The 25,926-nt window shown below is 35.2% G+C and overlaps 1 protein-coding gene across 8 annotated transcripts in view; it reads left to right on the top strand.

The window, feature by feature from the left end:
* The window catches only part of TBC1D5 (TBC1 domain family member 5), a 553,958-nt gene that overhangs the window by 112,692 nt on the left and 415,340 nt on the right, over window positions 1-25,926 (top strand). For 7 of the 8 annotated variants that reach the window (XM_055078836.1, XM_055078755.1, XM_055078770.1 and 4 more), the window contains one exon: window positions 16,886-17,088. The gene's annotated coding sequence lies outside the window, so the exon portion shown is untranslated. The remainder of the gene's footprint in view (window positions 1-16,885; window positions 17,089-25,926) is intronic. The other variant, XM_055078797.1, reaches the window with a different exon arrangement.

The raw sequence follows: 25,926 nt of genomic DNA, 5'->3' as shown, positions 1-25,926 counted from the left end.
TTTTGAGTTTCATCATTGATTTTCTAGGGTTTTCCAGCTCGTCTGCATCAGGTCATCTGCAAATAGCTTTGTTTCTTCTTTTCTAATTCTTATTTTTTACATTTCTAATGGTTTTCTCTAGTCTGATTTCAGTGACTAATATGTCCAGAAGAAAAGTAATAGTGGTCATAGTGGGCATTCTTGCCTGTTTTTGACCTTGGTAGGAGTGAATGTTGCATTGAGAGCTATCAGTGGGAGAAAATAATGCACGGTTCCAAGAGCTTTAGAGGCACTTGTGTATTTACATGTGTATTTATGTGTATTATTATATATCATTCTCTGTAATATCTCTCTTCCCTTTCATAGCCAAATGTTTTGAAGGAGTTGTCTCTACCTGAAAAGTTAGTTGTCTCTAACTTTTCACCTTCATTTCCTCACCTCCCACTCTCACTCCAGCAACTCCACTCTGGTTTCTCCATTGTGAAAACTAAGGTCACCTTTAAGACCTCTGTGTTAGTAAATCTCATGGGATTTTCTTTCCCCTTATCTTTGTCTTACTTTCTTCCTTTTCCTCTCAGTAGCATTCAACATTGCAGACCATGCCTTCTTCTAACTGTGCTTTTCCTCCTTAGCTTCTGTAAAATCACATTCTTCTGCTTATTCCTTTTCAGTCTTCTAGCTCTTCTTTCTCTACTTGGCTTCTAATGGCATGTTCTAGGCCTCTTCTTTTAAAATTCTGTCTTCTTTTTGAACTTTATGTATATTAGCTTTCTAAGCAAACCTATGGCATAAATTTTCATTACAGTTATAAATAAATTATTATTACAGTTATTCTGAGAGTGACATTGCTAGTCTACACCTGCCTTCTGAGATCAAGATCTACATGTCCACCTGCCTATATGGTATCTGTTTCCACTTTGAGATGTCAAATCACTTCACAGTGTAAGTTCTAACTCAGCCCTCAGATGCCTCCAGTTTTATTTAAGTGACTAGTGTCATTATATATCTTACTGTAAAAGCTGGAAATCTGAGTAATTTTCTTGATCTCTCTTTTTCACTCATCACATTTATCCACTGTATTATCAGGTTGTATTGCTTATCTTTCTACTCTCTAGTTTTCTCCAGCCCAAAGGAAAGGGAGACCCAGACAGAAGAAACATCATGAGTAAAGAATGGAGACATTATATTTGGCAGAATACTTAGAGAGTGGAGACATACAAGTAACATTGGAAGTAACTAACAGCCACATTGTCAAGGATACTGATTGTGAGAATATGGAATTTGTGTGGCTATTGGATGCTCATAGGTAAACGAGATGATCAGTTTACTTTTGCAGCACTGAGTAACATTGAGAAAAAGGGAGAAAGACTGCAGATGGGAGAGTAGTTAGGAAGCTGGCAGTTTTCGGAGCTTTGTTAAGAGGTATTAAGTGCTTATATTAAGACATGACATTGGGGAATAAAAAGAGACAAATTTGGTTGATACCACAGTGTTATTCAGTAAGATATGATAACAAAGTGGATCTGAAGGTACGAGAGAGAATTATTGAAGACTCAGGATTTTCTTACAAAGTGAAGCAGGTGAGTAGAAAGTTTTAGAGAAAGATAATGAGTTCTGCATTTGATAAATTGTCTATAAGGTGCTGATATGGATTATCAGGTAGAGACATTTAGGGAATGATTGGATGTGGTGAGTTGGTTTCTTCTTCAGTGTTGCCTCCATCTGATAGTGTGGTGACTGTCCAGAGCAGTGCTGAGATGTCGTTTGAGCCAATATCCAACCAACTGGCAGTGTCTACTTTGGGTGTTACGTACATGCCAGCTGTGGCCTAGTTCTTGAGATCCAGGCCAGGACTAGAGACATGAGGACAGAAAATGTTAGTTGAAGGCATGAAATTTGAACGATACTACTAAGCCAAAAAGGGGGCGGGGGAGAGGGTGAAACAAGAAAGGAATCAGCCAAAGAAAGATCTTGGAGAACCTCCTATATGTTCATAAGGTGGCAGCATCAGAAAAAGGGTCAGAAACTGATGGGTCTATTGTTGGAAAAAAAAGTTATATAAACAAGGGAAAGAGAATTTTAAGAAGGAGGTCTTAGATATTAGGGCTATAGAGAAATCAACGAGTATAAGGACGTGGGAAAGGACATTACATTTGGAGCTTGAGAGTACAATTTCAGTAACTTGGAAAGGGCAGGAGTTATATAAAAAGGGTTTTGTACTTTTCCGAAGATAATGTTGATTAAAAATGTCCCATAAGCAAAATAGGAAGAGTTTTTGAAAAGTTAAATAGGCAAGTAATGCTAGTATTTTGCTAGGCTTTGAAAAAGTTTGTAAAATGTGAAATAAGTGACAATTTAAAAAAATCCATCATGGATTGGAAACTAAATCAGCAATAGGAAATGAAAAGTATGGTGAGTAGGTCCTTTTAAATGGAGTGGTATATGTAAGCAGCGGGAACCCTCTGGAAGCATGCAAGGAAACATTCCAGATTTTCACATGGTACTCAAGATGTAAGAAACCAGGTGCTGGTAAAGCAAATGGTGAGGAATAAGTGCAGGAATACTACTGCAGGCTGCAGGCGGGCAGGGGCCTGGCAAAGGGCTCTCATTTTTTGTCAGCTGCAAAGTGATATTTTAAGTAAATTGGGTTATGTTTTGCTAAGAATAATGAGTTGTGACTGGTTTATTCTGATATAGGAAAGAAATGGGATATATTGGAGATAGTGTATACTTAGAAATACTGGCCTACTCTGATGATCTGGCCAAAAGCGGCCACTAAAAGGGTATTTTAATTATAGAAGCAATTTGGTGTAAGAATAGAAAGTGATGAAAATGTAACAGGATCTGAGAAAGGAGGTACATTTTCTCATTGTTATCAAACTTTAGCACTTAATACATTGTGTAGTTCTGGTTGGTGACTCTTAAGGAAGACTCAACTCTATAGACACCAAAAAGGAAAGAGATAATCATGGATTAGGGAAAGTGGACATGTTAAATCAAAATCGGAAACCTTATATCCAGCAAACTTTCAGAATTTTCCTATTAAATCTAATAAAGTGTCTTTAAAATCCCCTTGGATGTCTTCAGTTGACTATCATAACTGAAAAAATGACAACTTTGTTTCTTTTTTTATTCATTTTGCCTTTTATTTTTTATCTTAATGTGCTGTCTTGGAAATTTTAGTACAGTCTCTTATAAAAGTGATGATGGTGGGCATCTGTCTTACTCTTTTGTAAAGGATAGTGCTTCTGTGTGTCACCATTGTGTATTATGTTTGCTACGGATTTTTGAAAGATGCATTCATTCACTTAATCATTTTAAGGTACCCTTCTTGTTTTTCTAGTTAAAATTTGCTTTTGATTTAAAAAAAATCATGAATGGTGTTGAATATAATCAAAATGTTTCTTTCTGAATCTACTGAAATGTTGCTATAGTTTTGTTCCTAATGGGTTGCGTGATATGCAGTGTTTTAATAACAGAAAACCTCTAGTAAACTTCATACATAAAAAGGTTGTTAATCTGTTCTCTAAGAAATGAGCAGCCATTTTGCTCCTTGACTACTGTAGGTCCTGTTCTGAATCCTGTAGGTTGATAGTAGCTCTTCAGAAGTCAGCAAGAGTGCGACGGAGTTGGGGAGTAAGAGGGTCAGTTATGAATTTGCAGATGTGCTCTACCTTTTTTCCCCTTTAAGCCCAATTTTAGTTTCTTTTTCTTCATACTCTTTGATATCTGTAGGTTTCAAATATGGAAAAGGAAACATTGATAGTTAAGTGCAGGTGTATTAAGTGATTAAGTAGAATGAGTACAGAAAGATTGATAATGTGGATTCTAATTTATATGGACGTGGAGTAAAAGTGTGTAGGTCATGTTGGAGGGAGGCTGCAGGCCCCACGGGTCATTATGTAAAACTTTAAAATGTATTTTAAAGTTTGTACTGCATTTTTATTTACTACTGTTTATGGAGCTTTTAAAATAGTGCACACTAAATGTTATTGAGAAGATATGTTAAGTTGCAGTTTGTATTAATGGGTTATAATAATCTCAATCTAATGATATGCTCTTAAATTGCTTGCAAATAATGATGGTTTTAAAAAATTATTGCTTTCTAAATCAATAGTTACCTGACTTTTTAGATCACTTTTCTCTGGGATATTATCTGTATCTTACTTTCCAAAAGGTAGTCTGGAAAATGCCTGATTTTAATCTAACAGCTATAGCAGCTCTTGCATGGTTAATCATTCTCCTCAGTAAAATTAACTGTTGGAGGGGAATTTAATTAAGCCATTTCTTCTCAGTTTTCTCCTTTTTCTTCTTATGTTGCGCAGTATAGCCAGAGTTGGAATTTCCCGTTTTATCAGAAGCTATTGGTGTGTATTGGGATCATTCTTTGGGGGCCATGATGTGATTTACTAGTTTTGGGTTATTTGTTGTTGTTGTTGTTTTTGTTCAGTATAGAAATTACCTGTTTGTCAAAGTGTATGTATGACTTAAAAAAAAGATTTTTAAAATGTGTGAGCTGAACCCTTACAAAGCTTTACTATTGTAAAGTGCTATATTTAACTTTTCTCTTCTGAAGGACATTCTCTCACGTTTAATTATATTAAACCAAATATTTTTTATGCTAATTATTTTAATTCATTTGTATATTCCAAAAATTATGAAATAAATTTTTCTATATAAATTAATAATTACTAATCATAATTTTCCTTATTAAAATGCTATATCAGTCCTTTATGTTATCATTAATTATAATATTCTCATGTTCCATATATCATAGATTACCAAAGATTTGAGTAAAATAATAAAAATACTTGAGGAAAATTAAACTCTACTTAAGAAGCTTATGATTGACTTTATGGGGGCAAGGGCAGGGAGGTGGGCAGTAGGGTAGTGACGGAATAAGAGACCCATTTTTCTTGTATTCTAGTCTATCATAGTTTAGAAGAGGGAGACTGGAAAGATAAATGGGCCTGGGACTGAGAGCAGGCTTATATGATTTATCATTATTTTCCAGAATATAATATAGTAGTCACAATAATTTGGTGAATGATCTTCATCTTTGTGTGAAAAAGTCTATTCAGTATCATGAAAGCATCTATTATTACATGCAGCATAAATATAATTTCTGTATTGCATTATTGGATGTTAACAAAGCCACCTCCCGCCCCCCGTTTTTTTGCTTAACTCACAGAAACCTCACACGATTTGTCTGTCGCAATTGAGCATGTTAATATATACATGTTAATATTTACTGTTGTGCTTCCCCTAAATGATACACACTCTACTGCTCTTTAATCACAGAAGTTGATAAAATGAACCTCCATGTATGGTGAACTTTGTTTTCCTACCTGATCACATTTTCTGGTTACTAAAAGACTATTGTTTTTCCTTTAAAAAATATTTGGTCCTGTTTTCTGTGCCCAAACAAACTCTTTTGAACATAAGTTAACCTTTGTGGGATGATTAAAATGGGCTGTACCTTCGGAAAATCAGAAGTGCTGTTGAGCAGAATTCTAGTTGCTAAAAATGCCAGGTAAAGTAGATATTTTTAGTACATGTAATTCATTTCTGCTAAGACTTGAAGCCTTGAGAATTCTGGAATTTTCTGAGGTACATTCTCCTTAGAGTGTTATAATTTGGCTTGTGTATATTTGAATTGTGTGGTTTTGTAAAAGTATGTGATATTATGTAACTAATATTTGTTGTAGTTTAAGAGCTTGACTCTTTAAAAACAAAAATCAAGTTAATGGGTCACTCATTCATGCAGACACACTGAGATTGTTAATTATATGAAGCTGGGAAGGCCAGTCCATTAGGAAACGCAGCTCAGCTGCTTTGCGAATAGTTCGTGATCTGATGAGAGGTTTTTGTACAAGAGGAAGGATTAGCCCTGAAGAGAACTGTCCAATCTATAGATGGATGTTTTGGGCATGTGGAATCCTAAGCTGAACTCAGAATATCATGGCTTAGCAAATTAATAAAGTTACGTTAAGTGGTTTCTAGGCACCAAATCTTGGTTAAATAGAGCTCAAAATAGGCTAAGCTACCAAGGGTCAAAATAGAGGAATCGTAGTTTAAAAAAATATATACCACAGTATGTTTTGAACTTAGTCTTTATTTTTTAAATTCTCATACTTGAGAATTAAACTCTGTTTCCTAAAAATAATTTATATATAAGATAATATATACATAACTGAATCTTATTACCATGTGAGCTCTGTTTTCTGGTCAACATTATTCCTTTGTTTTAAGAGCTAGAAAAAATGGCTTAATATGAAACTTACTGCCTCACTTTAAACATGTTCTGATTGAAGAACCCTGTCAGGTGTTAAAACAAGTCTACCCTCTGGCAAGAGTGACAGGTTCTTCTTGAGGAAATTCTGGAATTGCCTTTGGGAAGTATTTTAACAATCTCTTTGGAACTCTTTTTCCAATTGGTTATGTCAGCTTTGGGTGTGGGTGGAGTAGTCCACAGATCTGAATTTTCTAGAAGTTTTACTATCATTTATTCTTAGTATAATAATTTTCTATTTGAAGACTTATTCTGGGAGTTATCTGTATTCTTGTACTGATACATTTATACTTATGAGGCTCAGGATGTAGTTTGGTATTGTCTGGCCAACTGCACACTGGTTTTAGGGATATTTGAGAAGGAATGCCATTAAAAATGTCTTTCTCAAGTGCATAAGTATGTATGGGCTCTCAAGGATAACATGTTGAAAACTATGTAGGAATTAGTCATTTAGAAAGTTTAATCTTAAATTAATGCCTGTCACATTGACTGAAGCACAGAGCTTTGGCTAGGTATGTTTTCAGAGAGAGCTTTCTTTTTGTACTGAATTCAAGAGGTAATGTATTTCAGAGTGAAAATAAGTGATGGAAATCGATGTCTGAGCTCCAAGAGTCACAGATTTCAATGTTATGAGCCCACGGTCCATGGTTATAGGAGGCACAAACTTCATTCCCCGTGGTGGGTTTCCAAGGTACTCCAGTGAAATATGGAGATAAAGGAATCACTTTAATTCACTATGTGATTGACTTACATTACTCATAGATATACTTGAGGACATTGTGATGGTGTGTAAAGGATAGGCTTGTGGAGTGTCACAGGCCTGAGTTTAAATACCACTTATGAACTGTGTGATGTTAAATAAGTTTACTTAACAATGCCTATAATTTCTTCATCTGTATAAGTGGGATTAATGATAATAATAAAACTTTTGCATCAAGCTGTTCTGGGGATTAAATAAAATGACATTTTCTAAAACACAAAGAAGGGTCTTTTAGGACATCCTCCTCGTACCTCCACTCCCACCGCAGGTACCATGGGCTGAGAAATTAATGTCATCAGATGTTGCTCAGAAGGGCAGTTATAAGGTTAAAAGCACATTTTACATATGGGTAGTCTTTAGATAAGGACATTTCTAAATGTTTTCAATGAAAGATATTTAGGCCATGATGTTTTAAAAGCAGCAGCAGTTTTAGATTAAGTAACCTAGTCTTTCAGGGTTTTTTTCCCTGTCCACAAATGCTGCTCTGGGAGACGGCCTAGTGTTCAGTCACTTACACAACAAGTGGTCCAGTGCACAGGACTGGGAAGGATGTCCTACTAAGGATCAGGGTTACCAGCCTTTTTGAAGGCTTCAACAAGCCTTTTTGAAACTCTCCTTGTAGGGGGTATGGTAGCTGACTGTCACCTTTCCCTTCATGTAACTTGGATGAGAGAAATAATTGTAAAGATGAACACAGAAGAATTTGAGGCTCATTTCTTAAGAGGTTGACTCTGGGGGATTTTTTTTTTTTTTTTTTTAAGTCCCAAGAGTTGGGCGCTTTATTTGGGCTCCTGCCCTTGGAGAGTAATAACCAATTGCCTGAGAGTTCTTGCTTAGTTTCCAGTATCCAAACTGGAAAACATTAATTTAGAAAAATCTTCAGGGCTTCCCTGGTGGTGCAGTGGTTAACAATCTGCCTGCCAATGCAGGGGACACGGGTTCGAGCCCTGGTCCGGGAAGATCCCACGTGCCACGGAGCAATGAAGCCCGTGGGCCACAACTACTGAGCCTGCGCTCTAGAGCCCGTGAGCCACAACTACTGAATCCTGCACACCTAGAGCCCATGCTCCGCAACAAGAGAAGCCACTGCAATGAGAAGCCCGCACACCACAATGAAGAGTAGCCCCCACTCGCCACAACTAGAGAAAGCCTGCGCACAGCAACAAAGACCCAACGCAGCCAAGAATAAAAATAGATAAAATAAATTTATAAAAAAAACCTTCATAACCCATTTTGGTTATAAAATCAAAAGTTTTGGTATACTGTATCATATTTATGATCTTCCTCTTTTCATTTCACAATTTATAATCTTTTAACCTCCTAGAGCGTTTTTTCTTATGGGATTTTGAATATTCTTAGTTTTATGTATTTTGTTGCAATGTGAGACCATAATAATAATTTTGCTTGGAATCTTTAAATATTTTAAAAATGATTTTGAAGAATACATTTAAAAAGCTATCCTTCTAAGTAGCAAAAAAAAAATGGCATTAGTAATGTAAATTAATTGATTGCTGTTGTATTGAAGTATTAGACTGAAAGCACTGATACACGTGTGATCTTCCTGTATCTGTTTTGCTGAAGTATTAGTTTCAAATCTACTAAACAAGTAACCGAATGCAAAATTTAAAATTCAGCTGGATAATTTATACCAAGAAGTAGCTCAAAGTGAGATATTATGTGAATTGTAGAGACCACAACTTGGCAAAATTTTTAAAGAGAGTACTCAATTGAAGATACTTCTAGGCTTGTACCAGTGTGTTTAGAACTAAGGAGACCTAAAATAAAATGAAATCTCAAAAACTTGAGGAATTAGTGGTGTGATCTAAACTTCATTTTACTCAGTGAATTTACTCAGTGAAAGGTTACTTAATGTTGCAGGAGTCAGCAGAATTAAAATTGAGATCATTCATTTGTTACTTCTTTTGTCCTCAACATCCCTTTTGCAGGAGTGCAAGATACTGAGGTAGGAATGTATATGAAGTGATATGTAGTATGTGTTTTTCTCTCTTAACCTTTTTTCTTATCCCTTTCTCCTCCTATCTTTAAAAAAATGTTTTTATTCCCTTTATGGCACAAATAATCTAATCTGCCTACCTGCTAGATTAGAAACCTTGGAAATAAACAAAACTTCTTTCTCTTCTTCCATTTCTATGTCTGGGTACCACCATTTTTCTCATGTTCTTTTGTCTCTCACTCCATTTCTATAGCTGCTGTGCTAGTTCGGTTGTTAGCACTCTATCCCACTACTGGAATTATCTTTCTAAAATACTCACTAAGTACCCAATAATTGATTCAGCTATTTTGCTATGCTGCTAATAATTAACAACATTATCCAGTTTAGGTTTCTTTTATTCTTTTTGAGAAGGGGCTAATAGGCAGTGAGATCAACAAAGGAACAGTAGTTTGGTAGTAAAGTAAGTGATGGGAAAGTCATGAGCCACAAAACAGAAAAAATACATGTGTTAAATAATTGAGTCCTTTGTAGAGCTAACTTATCTGTTCTCTTCTGGTTTTAATTACTATTGTGCATTTCTGTTTTCTGAGAACTAAAGCGTCCTCAGAATTCTGGAATAACTTGGGACAGTGACTGCTTTTCATAGGCTTTCCTCCAGTGCAGTCAGCTATGGTTCGAGTTTTTCTTTTCGCAATTTGAACAAGATAAATTACAGTTTTTATTGGATAAAAGGTGACAGACAGGTGATGTTACAAAAAAGTAATAGATTAAAAAAAAATGGAACTCTGAAGCAAATGGAATAACATAAGGAGGAGTAGTTAATGAGATGTGGAATAATTTAATAAGCCTGGAACAGAGAATTTAGAATACAAAATAAAATTATGGATAATGCTTAAAGTTTTAGCCTGTTTAATCTAAAATAATTTCTTTAGAAATCTTATTTATTTTCATCTTAGTTACAGGAACACACTTAAAAGAAGGGAATACCTTAATTATAAATATGTATCCTTGTTGTACTGTGAAGAATGTGTACTTTGAAAAGTCCCATGCCTCATATCTGCCACAAGAAATGCACAAAAACTAACATATGCTTAAGGGAATTTTTCATCTCTTGGAGTCAGGTTGAATCGGCAGCTTTCTTAAGCAAACCACAGTTTCGGGAAGAAATGCACAAAAACTAACATATGCTTAAGGGAATTTTTCATCTCTTGGAGTCAGGTTGAATCGGCAGCACAGTTTCGCAAACCACAGTTTCGGGAATTTTCTAACTTTTCATGAGCATTTGGACTGGTCTCCGAGATTGAAATGGACCTCAGGTGCCCAAAGCAACTCTCAGAAATGACCCAACCTCTTTTGGTTTATTTAGAGTGATGGAGACTAATCTGTTTCTTATTTGTAAGCTAATTTGAACTTGGTATCAGAGCTTGATCCTAAATGAATCAGGATATAGAGAAGAGAGGCTATGTTGGCATCAGGAGCAAAATTAGAAGGTATAATCCTCAAATCACAAGAATTTTTCTCTTCTTTAATTGTACATACATTGGTTTCTGTTTTGCCTGGAGCTTAGGGTAGTGTGGGATCCAACTTGGTACCAACTGTTTGTGAAAAATGAGCATGACTGTTTGAGAGAAAATAATGTCACCTACTACTATAAGAATTCTAAGATGAAGAGTGATTTTGGAAGTGAAGGTATGTTTTATTATTAGGACAGCCTAGAAATACTTCATTTACCATAAAAGTCAAAGAAACAGATTTAGATTGTGTCAATGCTTTGGGGATAGTGGCTATATAAAGGTTTATAAAATTAAGGGAAGTTATGAACAGAGTGAGTAACGATCAGGTATATTACACTTATAATTGTCTTTGAATTGAAGTGTCATGATACAGTGGTTAAGACCATATGGCCTGTGGGTTAAGATTTCTTGGGTTCAAATCCCAGCTTTACCATTTGTTAGTGATGAGGTCTTGGGCAAGTTAGTGTCCTTAAGTTCTTATTAACTGTTTTGTTTGTTTGTTTTGGTGGGGGTGGGGTGGAGGTATGGCGGCATTAAATGAGATACTTCATATAGATATCAATATCGTGGTAGAGTATTGATGCTATTGTCTCTAAAGTATTTTTTCAAGCAACTTTGTTATCCTTAGCTTTCTATTCCTGTCGTGGTCATGTAAGTCATGAGGTTAAAAACAAACAAACCTGAGTGGGTATTTTCTTTGATTCAGAGGAATACAAGGAGACCGTATGTACTAAACTTTAAACTTTTAACTGCTCACATTTAGCTTCGCACATAAGCCTTGAAATAATAACACCCATCTTGAAATTTCAAAATTAAAAAATTAAATTCCGTTAACCTTGGGTGGAAATTTGGAGTTTTAGAATTCATTAGAATCTCTTAAGCCTCTGGAATGTTGTTAAGGCAGCCCTGACTCAGTGTGCCCTGCCTGTAGGTCAGGTTAATGGGGGCTGCTGGGGCAGTGACCAGAATGTATACTTCCATAGTGACAATTGTGGTTCATGTAGAAAGGAAGATGGGCGTACTTTAATTTTCTAAGTGATCTGAAGTATCTGGAAATACAGTAGACATTTTCGGTCTTGAATGCTGTTTTGGTTCCAGTGTCTGTTAGCATCCAGTGGTATCACTGAGGGTTATATGTAAGCTCTTACTCCATTTTTTTTTTTTTTTTTTTTTGGATAACTGTTACTGCTTTACACCCTTTTACATATTTTTAAGATTCTTTACAAATCAACAATATATTTTATTTAGCCAGTGGTTAACTTGTGTGACAGAAGTTTCCTTATGAACCATTCCTCTCCCTTAAACATTCCTATGTCTTTTGACATGTAAATCCCTAAATGACTTAGTTTTAATCACAAGACTAAAATCTGGATTTAGGAAAATAAAATTTGGTAGAGACATTTTATGTATAGTTAAAACTGCTGCTGTTTAATTATCCCTCTTTCTATTGAAAAGGAACCTTGACAGTAGTTGTTCAGAAACATATTTGAAATTTTTATATTAAGTTTGGTACAATTTAATTGGACAAAATAAAGTATTATATATGTTCAATAAATAGTTTAAAAATTATGTGCCTGAAGAATGGAAAGTGGTTGCTGTTGGTAGAGATCTTTTAGGAAGCCTGAAGAGTCATCTCTTCCACTGCTGTATCAGAATCTTTGGGAAGGTCTGCTTGGGAATCTCCATTTTAAGAAGCTCCTTAGGAGATTTTTAAGCGCAATGAAGTTGTAGACCCACTGCTGAACTCTCTAATTGACAGCTTTAGGATATCGGCTTCTGCTCTTCTGATGGAAGCTACTCTTCCCCAGTTGGGGGAAGAACAGGGGTGAGCTGAGGCAGCTCTTCCTGATGCCCTACCATGCTCTGTGCTGGGAAATTTCCAAAGCTATCAGTGTTTTGAGTCCTCTTTCAACTGGCACTCCTGTGGTGAAGGAACATGTCACGTTAATGGTGATGCCCAACCCAGAGCCTTCACGTGTTTCCTAAAATGTTAATACTTCCTAGCAGGGGAGGAAATTGGAGGTGAGGAAACATAAGAGAGTTCAAGTGGTCTTCTGGAGCCAGGACTGGAACTGAGGTTGATTTGATTTTAATGCCCAGACTCTTTTCTTTCTGTCTTTTTGCTTTTGCCGCGCCGAGCAGTTTGTGGGTTCTTAGTTCCCCAGCGGGGATTCAACCTGGGACCTGGCAGTAAAAGTACCATGTCCCAACCACTGAACTGCCAGGTAATTCACTACTTTTTTTTTTTTTAAGCCCAGACTTTTTTTGATTTACAATATTATATAAATGTCAGATGTACAGCGTAGTGATTCACACTTTTTATAAAGCCCAGAGTCTTACATTATCCTTGCTACCCTCCTTTTAGTGGAAAGAACGATGGGTTGTCGGTTAAGGTAGCCTTGGGTTGGAAGGATGCCTCTATCATTTACTGGCTTCACTAGCGACTTTACACATCCCTAAATTGAGTGTCCTCATCTGAAAAGCAGGCATGAAGATTGTAAAATTCTAAGGTTATTGTGAGGATTAATCTACCACATTTTTAGAGTGCTTTGGCGTATTTTTATAGTTCTGTTCCAAAGTAGGCATTCTAATAAATGATGACTTATTCCACAACTTAAGGTAAGGCGAGTGTGCCTTATGGAATGAACCAATTTTAGGCTAAATGAGTTTGTCAGATTATGAAATGTATGTTTTCCTATTCTGATGTGGTGTGATAACTAGAAACAAGGAAGGTGCTGGATGTGTGAAGGGGTTTTCTTGTGGGAAGGCAATGTAGACCTCTATTTTTTATCTAGTACCCATATCCTGGTAAATTCTAAATTTGATTCTAGCCCAGACCCTTCCTATAGCTCCAGACTCTAGTAGTAGCTCCACATGTTTCTGTTGAAATGCCCACAGGATGTTTCCATCAGCTAACCCCTTAACATGTCCAAGTCTAAACTTGGGCTCTTCCTTCCAACACCTGCACCCTTCTGTTAGGGTTCCCTGCATCAATGAATGGAATTGCTCTCATCTGCATCCTCCACAAAATCTAATCTTTCATCAAAGTCTGCTGATTGTTATCCCCTGTGTCTCTTTCTGCTTTCTCATCTTTGTCTTCCCCACCATCACCTTAGTCTACGCTACTGTCACCTCACACTCAACTCCTCCCCTGCATTTCTCTTGCCCCCTCCATGATTCCGCCACACTGGATATTTTTTCAACATACAATTGGTTGTCATACCTTATTTAAAACCCTTCAGGAATTTTGCCTTATTCACTTACTCTGCCTTTTTTGTTTCACGTACGTTCCCTCTTTAGCTGTGGCTGGCCTCTTTGCTTCTCTTTCCTGACTTTGAATGTGCTTCTCTCATAAGTGCTTTTAGACCTTTGCACTTGATGTGCCCAGATTTGAACACTTCCCATACGTTTCAGATCTCATCTCAGTCTTACTTTAGGTCTTTGCTGCTTTCTGGGATACATCAAGTCTCCTGTTATAAAATCTCATGGTGGGGAATTTCCCATATTTTTAGTAACATTTATCTCTGTTTGCAATTATGTATTTGCATGGTTGTTGGATACTATTTGGTTCTCCAAATAAAATGTAAGTTCTGTGAGACAATTTCAGCATCTACAAAGGCCTAGAACAGCCCTGACAGCAGACGAGAAATATTAAATGACTGACTGAACTACATAACTAGGCAATTAAAAGACAATCTTTTAGAACTAAAAGATTAGTTCTAAAGTGAGGTAAGTACACATGAAGTCACAGTGTTGGCAGGTTAAGCATTGTTACTTGGGAATACGTTTGTTATTGTAGCGTTGGTTTCATGAGCCTCTAATTTTACTTAAAGACTAGTAGTGTTTTGAATTTTGAATTTCCGAGTACAGATTAAGAGCTTCCAGAAGTTGATTGTACTTTAATGACTTTTAGAGTCAAAACTTTCCCCTTTCCTCACATCTGGACAGTATTTGAAGTTCACAATTTAAAAAAGATATAGTTGGTTGTGTACTGCTTGATGTTTACTATATGTAATGTATTTATTTATGTCATTTGCCTAAGGCATAAAATTTTTAAAATGCTACCAAAACTTACGAAGACAAGAAATCATAGATGTTATAAAAGGTTTTTTCAGCTCTTATAAAAGTTAGAAAAAATGAAGAAGATTAATATGATATTGGAATTGTGCTTTTATGTTACTTTTTGGTATTTGGTCCTTAATTTACTGTATGATTATTGTTAGCAGATTGAAGTGTTCTTGTGAAAACTCTTAAGGCTGTAGTATTTTCTTGAAAATTGGTTTAGTACTATTTACATTGTAAAATTAGTGCTTTCAATAAGATTTTGGTTTCCATCTATCCTGAATTCTCCTTCAAAAATAAAGAGGCGCAGTCAGCAGAAAAAAGAGGTGGTCTGAGCATTTATGCGTTAAATATGCATGTTAATTAGGAAAAAAATTAGAAAAATATGAAAACAGATGTTACATAAATTATTTCAGTCCCAGGGCAGCAGTAACTTATACACTGACAGTAATTTTTATATGTGCATGTGTATGTCTATTTCTAGATTTCTCAATGTTTATGCAATTCCGTAGAGAATAACTAGAAGAATGGTATATCCTTTCAGTGAGACAGCGGTAAACATTCCTTCTGCTTGTGGCTTGCTGAGCAAGTCTAGGCATAACATACACTTTTCCTGTACAGATAGCCTTCCATGTTTCCTAATTCTTCCTGTAGTCTTCTTCCTTCCTTCTTGGTTTCTTTGATAGTATGTCAATGAGATCTTTTATTGGATTATGTCCTGTCAAAACAATAAAGTGAATCATGATCCCAGCAGTGTAAGAAATGTAAGATTGACTGGGATGTAAAGTATGTGTTTAGAAACAAAGCAAATCACAACTACTGAGGACACTGATTGTAGTGTCACTTTTTCTTCTTTCTGAAGAAATAACCATCATTCTCTGAACAGTATTGACACAGTAGTGTGACAATCTATACTAAGTGTTACATAAACACACATTTATCAAATATACATGTATTGGAATAATTGAAAGATACTTGAATGTCTTTCAGTCTAAAGAGACATCCATAATATAAAAATGGTTTATATTTTCACAAGGGAATGATGAGAAATAGAGACATGCTTTATTTCAGTGGTGTGGCGATTTTTAGTTCAACCATGGAGAAAAACCATGTGACTATATTGCTGTCCAAGGAGCTGCTGACAATATCTAGATATTTTCCATACATAGATTATATAATTTAGAAGCATGTTGTTTGTAACTCTTCAGATGAGATTGAAAGTTAAAATAAGGAAATCCTCCATCAGAATATAATAAATCATTCTCTTTATCAAATGAACAAACAAAACATGAACTATATTCAGTACAGGGGCACAGAACAGTTTCCTTAAATCTATCTGGAGATCAATGCTACATTCATTGGTATTCTTCAGAAATCATACTTTGTTATTTGGTTTTAGTAGCATATGATGCTCAAATGTGTTTTAAGTAATTAATTTCTTTTGAATCCCAGTAGGTTTCAGGTACATCTATTATCATAATGTTTTTCAGTTCTTTGTTTTTGATTTATATTTTACCTAACTACTGTTGTCTTTTTGTACATATGCTGAGTCACCAGTAAGCTGTAACAGGTTATTGGGAGTAAAGTAAACTAATGCAGAATGAAATCTAGAAAAGAGTGATAATAATATATTTAGTAATTTATTATTATTTAGAGGTTCTTTACCTAAATTAGATATTTAAGAAATTCCGTTGTTCTTGATTTTATGTAGAGATACATCTATGTCAGATATGATTTGTGAAAGTAGATTGAAGTATATTACTAAAGATGATAAATGTTTTTCCTTTTCTACAGGCAAAAAGGCTATGGAAATTAATTTTTAATTCACAAATAATATTTACTTGCCACACTGATACATCTGTATTCTAATTTTATGTTTTATTTACGCTTTGGAATTCATTTTCAGTGGAATTTTTTTTTCACATTTGTTTGCAAATGTCAGATTTCCATTGTTTATTTTATGTGATTTTATACTTGATATTAGTTTATTATGTATTAGTAGTGTATTTCTTTTTAACACTGTTATTTCATTTCAGTGAAACAAAGTGATAACAGGTGATTTGTTTTATGTTGAGGTGTTTTAGGGTTTTTTTTTTTGTATTATAATGCTTTTTATTGTAGGCATTTTAAAGTGAGTTTCTTCTAGGAGCTAAAATAGATGATTGAAAGAGTGATTAAAGAGTAAGCTAACATTTGTCCCCTAAGAGCCAAAAATATTATGACATAAACTTTTCAGCTTGCTTTTTGCATTGATGGCTTTGGTTTAGGGTTCCTTTGCTTAGGGAGAGGATATTTGAAACTATTTTATTTATTTATTTTTCTAGGTATTTGCTGTTTTTCCTGCAGCTCAGTTGAGGGATAACTCAGCTGATCTCTATTTCTTGATTCTTTACTTCTGATTGGCCAACCAAGACTTATATTTGGCAAACTCTGTTGTACAGAGCCTGACGTCATCTATGACCCATAACAAGAGCACGCGTTTTCAAGTGTCAGTTAGATTTGTGGATCAGTGAAGTTTTCTTGAAAGGTAAGTGTACATTTATTCAAAACTTACATTTAAAAATTCAGTACTATCATCAGCTGTCTTAGTCTGTTCAGGCTTTTGTAACAAAAGTCCCATAGACTGGATGACTTATAAATAACAAAAATTTATTTTTCACTGTTTTGGAGGCTAGGAAGTCTAAGATCAAGGTGCCAGCAAATTTGGTGTCTGGTGAGGACCCACTTGCTGATTCATAGATGGATGTCTTCTTACTGTGTCTTCACTTGGTGGAAGGAATGAGAGAGTTCTCTAGGGTCTCTGTTTATAAGGGCACTTATCCCATTCATGAGGGCTCCACCCTCATGACCTAATCGCTTCCCAAAGGCCTCACTCCTAATACCATTACACTTGGAATTAAGATTTCAGCATATGAGTTTTGGGGGGTGATAAACATTCATTTCATAATAATTCCCTCATTATAGTTACAGTAATGTGTTTTATATATTTGTGTACAAAAAATGTGTGTGGGTGTGTATGTGTGTGTTTATACACTGCTGCCAGGTTTAGATTGCAGGCTCTTTCAGGGAATAATGTTGCCTTCTAACACAGAGTTCCTTGATCAGTTTCTTTCCACTTATATATCTACCCACCAGCTTCCAATCTCTTCCTTTTCTTCATTGTTTTCCTTCTCTTTTAATTGAGCCTGCGTGAGGGCTTTAAAAATATTTTCCCACCAGCAGACTTTTAGCACTTTTCTTACTGAATACTTTTTGTTCCATATTTCTTTTCCTTTCCTTTTCGTCTTTCCTTCTTTCCTACCTTCCTACCTCCTTACCTCCCAACATTCATTAAATTTGTTGGAGTTGTGAAATTAGAATGATTGAACTTAGCATTGAAGGTATCTCAGATAGGTAGCATTCACATTTTTTTGTTTAACCACAACCCATAGTAAGAAATAAATTTTATACTTATGAGCCATTTCCCACAGGTATAAATGCACAAATGAAACAAACAAGAGTTAAAACCATTCTACCCTGGCTACCTTGAATGTATGCTGTGCTCTATTCTATTACATTTTTTGGGGGGTATATTTCATTTAATATATGCTGATACCCATAATTAAATTTACTTCCCTATCCAATAGTGGATCACCTTTGCAATTTCAGAAGTCATACTTTAGATCACTTGTATGTTTGTTCATGACTGACTTGTAGGGAAAATAAATGGAATCAGGCAGTTTGTTTTCTGTTTCAGTCAAGCTGCCTTTTCTTCTGCCTCCCCTGTGCTTCTCATTTCTGTCGATTCATTACAAGTTATCAAATAACTTGGGGAAAGAACTGTGTAACTGCTGGGAAATACTAGAGCACTTATAAGTTCTTCTGTAGTAACAACACAGATACCAAAGGTCGTATCTCAAAATATAAAAGGAAGATAAATCTTTGATAGAATCATTCCTTTATAGTAAGGTGAATATTTCTTTATTCTCTTCTTGTTCTTTCTGTCTGTGTAAATTGTATGTGCATGCTGATGCTCTCAAATCGTTCTTGGTTTAAAACATTTTAAACTTCCTAAGTCTTTTATATCAGCTTAGAATAACAGATTTCTCCCCAAAGTGGTCTATTCTAGTGCTCCTTCCCATTTCGTTTAACATTTTTATCCTTTTAATAAGTTGCAAACATTTAAAAATTGTGAATGTAATATATTTTATTTATTTTTTATTTATTTATTTTTTTTTTGTGGTACGTGGGCCTCTCACTGTTGTGGCCTCTCCTGTTGCCGAGCACAGGCTCCGGACGCGCAGGCTCAGTGGCCATGGCTCACAGGCCCAGCCACTCCGCGGCATGTGGGATCCTCCTGGAATGGGGCACGAACCCATGTCCCCTGCATCGGCAGGTGGACTCGCAACCACTGTGCCACCAGGGAAACCCTGTAATATATTTTATTAGAAAGTTTGGTATATACAGAAAAGTAAAAAGAAGATAAAAAATATCCCTAATCCAATGCAGCTAAAGCAGTTCTAAGAGGAAAGTTCATAGCCATAAACACCTACGTTAAGAAAGGAAAGCTCAAGGGTGTCCACTCTCATCACTTTTATTCAACATAGTTTTTGAAGTTCTAGCCTCAGCACTCAGAGAAGAAAAAGAAATAAAAGGAATCCAAATTAGAAAGGAAGTAAAACTGTCACTGTTTGCAGATGACATGATAGTATACATAGGATATCCTAAAGATGCCACCAGAAAACTGCTAGAGCTCATCAGTGAATATGGTAAAGTTTCAGGATACAAAATTAACATACAGAAATCTGTTGCATTCCTATACACTAACAATGAACTATCAGAGAGAGAAATTAAGGAAACAATCCTATTTACCATCTCATCAAAAAGAGTAAAATACCTAGGAACAAACCTAACTAAGGAGGTAAAAGACCTGTATTCAGAAAACTATCAATATGAGATACTAATGAAAGAAATTAACAACTATACAAACAGATGGAAAGGTGTATCATGTTCTTGGATTGGAAGAATTAATATTGTTAAAATGACCATACTACCACAGGCAATCTTACAGATTCAGTGCAGTCCCTATCAAAATACCAGTGGCATTTTTCACAGAACTAGAACAAATAATTTTAAAATTGGTATGGAAACACCAAAGACCCCAAATAGCCAAAGCAAATTTGAGAAAGAAGCAATGAGCTGGAGGAATCATGCATCCTGACTTTAGACTATGCTACAAAGCTTTGATAATTAAAAAAGACTCATACATCAATGGAACAGAATAGAGAGCGCAGAAATAAACCCACGTACTTATGATCAGTTAATCTACGACAAAGGAGGCACAAATATACTACAGAGAAAAGAGAGTCTCTTCAATAAGTGGTACTGGGAAAACTGGACAGCTACATGTGAAAGAATGAAATTAGAACATTCTCTAATACCACATAAAAAAATAAACTCAAAATGGATTAAGACCTAAATATAAGATTGGATATTATAAAACTCCTAGAGGAAAACATTGGCAGAACACTCTGACATAAATTGCAGCAATATTTTTTTGGATCTATCTCCTAAAGCAAAGGAAAGAAAACCAAAAATCAATATATAGGATCTAATTAAGCTTAAAAGTTTTTGCACAGCAAAGGAAGCCATCAACAAAATGAAAAGACAACTTACTGAATGGGAGAAGATATTTGCAAATGATATGACCAATAAGGGGTTAATATCCAACATATATACATAGCTCATACAACTCAACATCAAAAAAACAACCTGATTAAATAAATAATGGGCAGATGAACTGAATAGACATTTTTGCAAAGAGGAAATGCAGATGGCCAACAGGCACATGAAAAGATGCTCAACATCACTAATAATCAGGGAAATGCAAATCAAAAACCACAATAAGGTATCACTTCACACCTGTCAGAATGGCTATCATCAAAAAGAACACAAATAAAAAATGTTGGCAAAGATGTGGAGGAAAGGGAACCCCTGTACACTGTTGGTGAGGATGTAAATTTGTGCAACCACTGTGGAAAACAGTTTGGAGGTTTCTCAAAAAATGTAAAAAAAAGAACTACTACATGGCTCAGCAGTTCCACTCCTGGGTGTGTATTTGAACAAAACAAAAACACTGTGTCAAAAAGTTACATGCACTGGAGTGTTCATTGCAACAGTATTTACACTTGCCAGGGTATGGAAGCAACTCAAGTGTCCATCAACAGATGAATGGATAAAGAAGATATTTTGTTTGTGTGTGTATACACACACACACACACACACACACACACACACACAGGAATACTACTTAAAAAATGATAAAATTTGCCATTTGCAGCAACATGGATGGACTTGGAGGGCATTATGCTAAGTGAAATAAGTCAGACAGAGAAAGACAAATACTGTTAGGCACTACTTACATGTGGAATCTAAAAAATACAACAAAATTAGTGAATAAAACAAAAAAGAAGCAGACTCACAGATATAAAGAACAAACTAGTGTTTACCAGCTGGGAGAGGGAAGGGGGAAGGGGCAATGTAGGGGTGGGGATAAAAAGGATTATTATAGGATTATATGAAATCATGTGTGTGAAACTTTTGAAAATTGTAAAGCACTATAAATACTGAGGAATCTTTCATTCAAAGGAAAAAAGAAAAACCGCACACATAAAGAAAGGGAAAAGAAAGCCTAAGTAAATAACCTAAAATTACATCTCAAGAAATGAAAAAAGAACAAACTAAGCATAAAATTAGTAGAAGAATAGAAAAAAACAGAAAGCACAAATAAATGAAGTAGAGATTAAAATAACAGCAGAAAATATCAATGAAACCAAAGCTGTTTTTTTGAAAAACATAAAATAGATAAAACTTTAGCTAGATATCCAAAGGGCAAGGTGGACAAAAACTGACACCACTAAATACAGAGGTTCATAAGAAACTGCTGTGAAGTTATTCACCAACAAATTGGACAACCTAGAAGAAATGGTTGAATTTCTAGAAATATACAACCTATCAATCATGAAGAAAGAGAAAATCTGAATAGTCCAATAGTAAGGAGATAGAATCAGTAATCCAAGACTTCCCAGCAAAGTCCTGGACCAGATGGCTTCACTGGTGAATTCTACCAAACATTTAAAATAGAATTAATGTCAAACCTTCTCAAACTCTCCTCAAAAATAGAAGAGGAGGGAACACGTCTGTTTTATCAGGCGAGCATTACCCTGATACCAAAACCAGGCATGGACACTACAAGAAAAGAAAATTACACACCAGTATTCCTGATGAACACAGATGCAGAAATCCTCAACAAACTGTATTGAACCAATTTCAACAGCACATTAAAAGGATCACACACCATGATCAAGTGGGATTTTTTCCAGGGATACAAGTACGGTTCATTATCCACAAATCAATGTGGTACACCACATTGATAAAATGAAGGATGAAAATCATATGATCATCTCAGTAGATGCAGAAAGAGCATTTGACAAAATTCAACATCATGGTATGAACTTTCAACAAACTGGGTATAGAGGGAATATATTAATAAAGACCACATATGAGAAACCCATAGCTAACATCATACTTTATGGTGACAAGCTGAAAGCTTTTTTTTCTAAGATCAGGAATATGACAAGAATGCCCAAACTTGTTGCCCCGCCCCAACAAGAACCTGAGTGTTATTTTCTTGGGCTAGTTATCAGGGTTGTTTTTTGCAGTGAGTAACCATGAGAAACAAGATGGTGTTTCCCATATTCCAAGAAACAATCTCACCAATTTTATTTGACATAGTCCTGGAAGTTCCAGCCAGAGCAAGCAAACAACTGAAAACCAAAAACAGAAAAAAACAAAAAAAAAACACCCCAATGTATTCAGATCAGAAAGGAAGAAATAAAACAGAGGTATGATATTATATGTAGAAAACTCCACCAAAAAAACTGCCACAATTAATAAACACATTCAGTAAATTTGCAGAATACACAATCAATATATAAAAATCTGTTGCATTTCTATACACTAACGATGAACTATCAGAAAGAGAAATTAAGGAAACAGTCCCATTTACAATTGCATCAAAAAGAATAAAACTCAGGAATAAATTTAACCAAGGAGGTGAAAGATATGTATACTGAATATTTTAAGACATTGATGAAAGAAATTGAAGTAGACACAAATAAATAGAAAAATAGTCTGTGCTCATGGATTGGAAGAATTGATATTGTTAAAATGTTCATACTACCCAAAGCAATCTACAGATTCAATGAAATCTCCATCAGAAGCCCAATGGCATTTTTCACATAAATAGAAAAAGCTATCCTAAAATTTGTATGGAACCACAAAATACCCTGAATAGCCAAAGCACTCTTGAGAAAGAACAAAGCTGAAGGCATCGTACTTCTTGATTTCAAATTATATTACAAAGGCACATAATCTAACCAGTATGGTATTAGCATAAACACAGACATATAGACTAATGGAAAAGAATTGCGAGCCCAGAAATAAACCACACATAGATGGTCAATTAATTTATAGCAAAAGATCTAAGAATATTCACTGGGGAAAGGATAGTCTCTTTTAATAAACAGTGTTGGGAAAATTGGACAGCCACAGGCAAAAGTATGAAATTGGACCGCTGTCTTACACAATACACAAAAATCAACTCCAAATGGATTAAAGACTTGAAAAGAAAACCTTGACCATAAAAACTCCTAGAAGCAGATGTGGTAAGGTGCTTGACATTGGTCCTGGCAATGCTTTTTTTGTTTTTTAAATTAGACACCAATAGCAGAGGCAAAAAAAGCGTAAATCAGTAAGTGGGCAGGAGTACGTCAAAGTAAAAAGCAACACAGTATACACTTTAAATATCTTACATTTTATTATATTGAGGTCAGTTGTACATCAGTAGAGGTGAAAAAATAAAAGATAAAAATAATGTAAAAAAGAAACAAGCAAAAAATCCCTACTCCTATCTTCTGGTGATGAACTGATGTAATAGATGAAAAATTAACATTTAAAAAAATTTTACTTGGATTTAACAGAGGGGAAAAAATGAAATGAAACTTAAATGATTAGTGAATCTGAGATAAATGTTCCTTCAAAATAATAAAATATTTGATCCTAAGAGACTTCCAATATGAAAGAAGATTATGGAAATCTTTAAATACTCTGGAAATAAGAAAATACAAAAAGACTGATCTAAAAGTAGAATATCTTTTTTTTAGAATATTTTATTGAGGTGAAATTTATGTAACATAAAATTAAGTGAATAATTCTGTAGAACCCACCACCTCTCTCTAGTTACACACATTTCCATCACTCCAAGGTAGAATGCCCTACTTTTTAAACAGTTTCTCCTCATTCTGACCTCCTCCCAACTCCTGGTATCCATCAGTCTGTATTCTGTCTCTAAGGATTTATCTATTTTGAATATTTCATATAAATGGAATCATGTAGTACATGACCTTTTATGTCTGGCTTCTTTCACTTGTACTGTTTTCAAGGTTCATCTGTATTGTAGCATGTGTCAGTTATGTGTCAGTACTTTATGCATTTTCACAGTTGAGTCATATTCCATTGTATATATAATTGTTTGGTTTGCTTCCACCTTTTGGCTCTTGTGAGTAGTTCTTCTGTGGATTTAGGTGCACATGTTCTTATTTCAGCACCTGTTTTCAGTTCTGTTAGGTATATACCTAGGAGTATAATTGCTGGGTCATGCTGTAATTTTTTATTTACCTTTTTGAGGAACCACCAAGTTGTTTTCCACAGTGGCTGTAGCCTTTTATATTCCCACCAGCAATGTGTGAGGGTTCCACTTTCTCCACATCTTGTCAAAACTTGTTATTTTCCTTTTTTTTTTGATAATCAGAATATGATAGTGATAAATGACTTTCAGCAAAGTAACATTGTAGAGAGGTGATTATATTCATTATTTCTAATATAGTGATTATATATCAATTCAGAGTATCACTTAATTCTGTGTTCTGTGCAGAATTAACTGACCAGTAGAAATTGTTTTCCGGAACAAAAGATTTCTTCGTTTTCTTCATCTTCTCAAAAATACTGTATTTTGCTTCATATTTATACCATTTTTTCCCCCGCATGTGTGTATAGTTCTTTGTTTTTACCAGAGTTTTAAATTACCATTCTTTTCACTTAATGCTCATAGGAGGTCTGTGTCTCTCCATTTATGGATAGCACACCACAACTGTACTTTTAGGCTTTATAATGTATGATTTTAAATCGTAAAATAAATTTTTGTTAGGTTACCTACTGTCTTGTTGAAGAAATACATCACTTAACCTGGACCTTCTGTTTTAGTATGGACCAGAGCTTCGTTGGCCTTTTGCAGAACTGTTACACTCAGATTTCTTTTCATTATATTTCTGGGTTAGTTCTAATGATTCTTGTGTCCCATTGTCACAATTTAAATAAATTTTCAGAAGGTTAAATGGTGAAAGATGAATTTTTTGAGTTATGCATATTAGAAAATATTTTTATTCTCACAGTTGATTGATAATTTATCTGGGTATATATTAGTATTTCTAGAGTTAAAATAATTTTCCTCAGAACTTTGAAGACATTGCTCAGTTTGTTTCTAACATCCATTGTTCCTCCTGAGAAATTTGAAGGTAGTCTTACTCATTGAAGAGTTTTCTAGGAGATATTAACAGTGAAAACAAAATAGAGAAAAATTCATGATTTGATTACGCTTGCTTTTTAGGGTAGAGAGGTTGACAAGAAGCAAGATAAATAAGTAAAGTATGTAGTCAGTTAGATAGTGGGGCTATAAAGGAAAATAAAGCAAGGAGGGGAGGATAGAGAGTTAATAGCATAGGGGGACTGATGGAAATTGTAAATAGGGTGGTCAGGGAGTACTTCCCTGAGAACGGAACACTTTAGTAAATGTCAGATGGAGGTGATAGAGTGTGCACCTCAAGCAGAGCAAACAAGTAGTACAAAGGCCCTGATGTAGGAATATTACTGATGTGTTCAAGGAACAACAGAGAGGTCAGTGTGGCTGCAGCAATGTGAGGAGAGAGTAGTAGGGATTAAGTTAGAGAGATAACTGGGAATCTAGTCTTTTAGAGACGTGCATTTGGCTTTTATTCTGAATGAGATGGGAAGTTATTGGCAAGTAAGTATCAACATCTGATGTATAGTTCAAAAAAATTACATTCTGCCTGGTTGAGAAAGGACTGTAGAGGGAGCAAGCCCAGAAGCAGAGGGACCGTGTAGAAGGTTAGAGGTGAGAGGTAATTGCAGTTTGAACAACAGGATTTGCTGATGGATTGGATTTGAGTTATGAGTGAAGGCAGGGAGTCAAATTCGCCTCTGGTACTGTTTTTGCTCTGACTAACTAGGAAGATAAGAGTTTTATTTA

Source organism: Physeter macrocephalus, chromosome 1 (genome assembly GCF_002837175.3).
Source record: "Physeter macrocephalus isolate SW-GA chromosome 1, ASM283717v5, whole genome shotgun sequence".
In the NCBI taxonomy this organism is placed as follows: Eukaryota; Metazoa; Chordata; class Mammalia; order Artiodactyla; family Physeteridae; genus Physeter; species Physeter macrocephalus.
The sequence above is the reverse complement of the archived record's forward strand: the minus strand, read 5'-3'. Positions and strand labels throughout refer to the sequence as shown.